This window comes from Octopus bimaculoides, chromosome 14 (assembly GCF_001194135.2).
Source record: "Octopus bimaculoides isolate UCB-OBI-ISO-001 chromosome 14, ASM119413v2, whole genome shotgun sequence".
NCBI lineage: Eukaryota > Metazoa > Mollusca > Cephalopoda > Octopoda > Octopodidae > Octopus > Octopus bimaculoides.
In genome coordinates this window covers 16,847,433-16,850,256 of record NC_068994.1, presented here as the reverse complement: position 1 = coordinate 16,850,256, position 2,824 = coordinate 16,847,433, and the positions used below count along the sequence as shown (strand labels likewise).

Genomic DNA, 2,824 nt, shown 5'->3' with positions numbered 1-2,824 from the left:
GTGGATCTTCTTGAGTACAATATGAGGAAGACTCCCTTCGCCCCATTCATCCTCCACATTTAATAGTCTTTCATAGTAGCTCTTCCATGGCTCTTTCCTTTCTGGATCACTAAGAGCAAGCACACCATTATCCATCCATACACACTTCTCTCTCACCATCTCATTTATTTTTATAGTATTAAGGATTACATTATTGAATGTCCTCTAAGATGGTGGTGTGCAAGTTGAAAAAGGATTAACTGAATGTCTATATAGAAGTTTCATCACTAGCAAACATGCTTCTAGTTTTCTTCAACCAAATCCATTCACAAGGCTTTGGTCAGCCTGGGATTATAGTTGAAGACACTTGCCCAAGGTACAGCGCAGTAAAACTGAACTCAAGATCTTCACCAACACAACATCCTGCCACTTGTTGCAGCTTCTTGCCATCTTGAAATCACCTTTCACCATTTCTGATGGTACCCTTTGCATGGATGTTCTGGCACTTCCTTACCTACATACATTGCAAGTCTGAACTAATGCAATCATCTCTCTTGCACACTATACCTGATTCCTCTAATACCAGGATTTTCCTCTCAGTTCAGCTATGTCTTGTCATTCATACATCCAATAGATCATGCTTGCTTCATTTCTTTTCTGACAAATGTCTTCGCCATTCAATATCCCATATCTACTACTATACAATAACACTGTTTGACACAAGCACTATACAGTTTACCCTCTTCACTCAGTGAAAAATCCCCTTGTCAGCTAAGTTAATAGCTCCCTGAACATTCTCCACTTCTAATCTGCATTCAGAACACATTCCTCCACTGTTGGTAATATAGGGAATATCTGCACCTGGAGAAATGATTTTCCTTCCAAGTTTTGGTCACTTTTTTTTTTTTTTTTTTACTCTTTTACTCGTTTCAGCCATGCGGCTGTGGTCATGGTGGAACACACCATGAAGAAAGCATTCCCATGCCAGGAATCAAACCTAGGCCGTCTGGGTAAAAACGAGGTACATGAAAATATTTTTTTCCACAGAAAAATACAATAAAAATACTAGGATTTTTGCATTCATTTATTTTTTTTTTAATTCTTTTCTCCTTCCAATTTTGTAATTTCTCAAACAAGTCTATAAAAAATTTTGCTTTGTTGCAGTTTTTTTTTTTTAAATTTTATTTTGTACTCTTGGTTCAAGATAGAAGTTAAAAAAAAGGGAAGGGGAATGATTATTTAAATTAGGAATATGTATAATAAAAATAAAAATCAATCTTAAAAAAAACAAAAAAACAAATCTACACATGTGGGAGATTAGTAGAATGACATTTTAAACTAACTGTATGGATTTTAAAATATTTTTATTATTATTAAACTGGAACAAGGATCCAGTCAAAAGTTAGTCTACTGAACCAAAATTTAGAATCTGGTTCTTAAAGACCTAACACAGATCAACAGTTAGAAACTTTAAACAATTATATCCATTGTATGGCTTACACAAATAAAACAAAATTTGGTCTTGACGTGACTATAATCAGTACAAACACAGAAAAAGATTGGTATGTATGTACTATGTATGTGTGTGTGTGTAGTCTAAAAGACAATTTGACTGTCAAGCGATCTGCTTTAGTCAAACTCAAGGAGGATCACCATATTACACAGAAAACATTCGTACATAAATATATACCTTAATATATAGTAGTAGTAATAGTATGTGTGTGTATTCACACCGATACAATGTACATATATCAAGTGTGTGCATGAATGCACATTATATACTTTCACATTTTCAAGAGCTGGTATATGACAAAACTTTATAAAATTGTAAAGACACCTATATAAACCACCCTTAAAATTTAACTACATCAGACATATTACGTCCAGTGACCATACTGGCAGCCACAGTTGTATAAACCAACAAAGTTGCATCAAAATTCATAAATAAAGAGTCTGGCCTAAGACTTGAAACCTTGTTGTACTTGAAAGAGAGAAAAATATATATGGGGGAATGGCAGTCAAAAAAATATTGAAAGTTCTCATCCAGAAGATGGAAGGAAATGTTTATATATTTTTTGTGTTTGAGACTGGATATTCTAGTCTTGTAATGGAGACCATTCAATGCAATGTCAACAGCTGCTGAACCCTGCTTAATTGTCCAATGAAACAGCAGTACCAGTTGTTAAGAGTAACAGAGGTAGCAGCAGCAGAAGCAAGAGCTAAGGGGATGGTGGTCGTAGTAGTTGTAGTAAGGAGTATTGTGGTAGTAAGAGTAGTAACATTTTCTGAATGAAATGATGAGTAACAGTAAAGCATTCACTGAACATATCTGCAATGAGGTGTGAAAAGTACAAAAGGAAAGAGGGGGACACACACGCACATGCATGCATGCACACACGGACACACACACACACACACACACACACAAACTGACAGACAGGTTCTGAGAAAGGGGGCGAGAGAGAGAGAGAGAGAGAGAAAGAGACAGACAGACAGAACAAGATGGGAGGAAACACGGTTTGGCAGTTGTAGTTGTCATGGATCCTAAATGCATGGTATGGATGAGGGTTAAAAAAAAAAACAAAAAGCTCTACAGTGGAGGGAGTGGTAGGTAAGCAGTGTACAGACGGAAAGTTCTGCAAGGTTGAATCGTTGATACCCCGCTTGATCTTGATGGCTTCTGAAATGAAAAAGAAACAATTTAAAATTTAAATTTAAAAAAGGAAACATGGGAGTTCATTAGCTGTATCACGTTACCAAATAGGAGCATAGAATCAAAAACTAGTTTTAATATCATCATCATCATCATCGTCGTTTAACGTCTGCTTTCCATGCTAGCATGGGT

At 35.9% G+C, this 2,824-nt stretch overlaps 1 protein-coding gene across 1 annotated transcript in view; it reads right to left on the bottom strand.

Moving 5' to 3' along the window:
• Positions 1 to 1,045: 1,045 nt before the first annotated feature.
• The window catches only part of LOC106883373 (general transcription factor IIF subunit 1), a 73,934-nt gene continuing 72,155 nt past the window's right edge, over positions 1,046 to 2,824 (bottom strand). The window contains exon 12 of the mRNA XM_052972701.1: positions 1,046 to 2,659. The gene's annotated coding sequence lies outside the window, so the exon portion shown is untranslated. The remainder of the gene's footprint in view (positions 2,660 to 2,824) is intronic.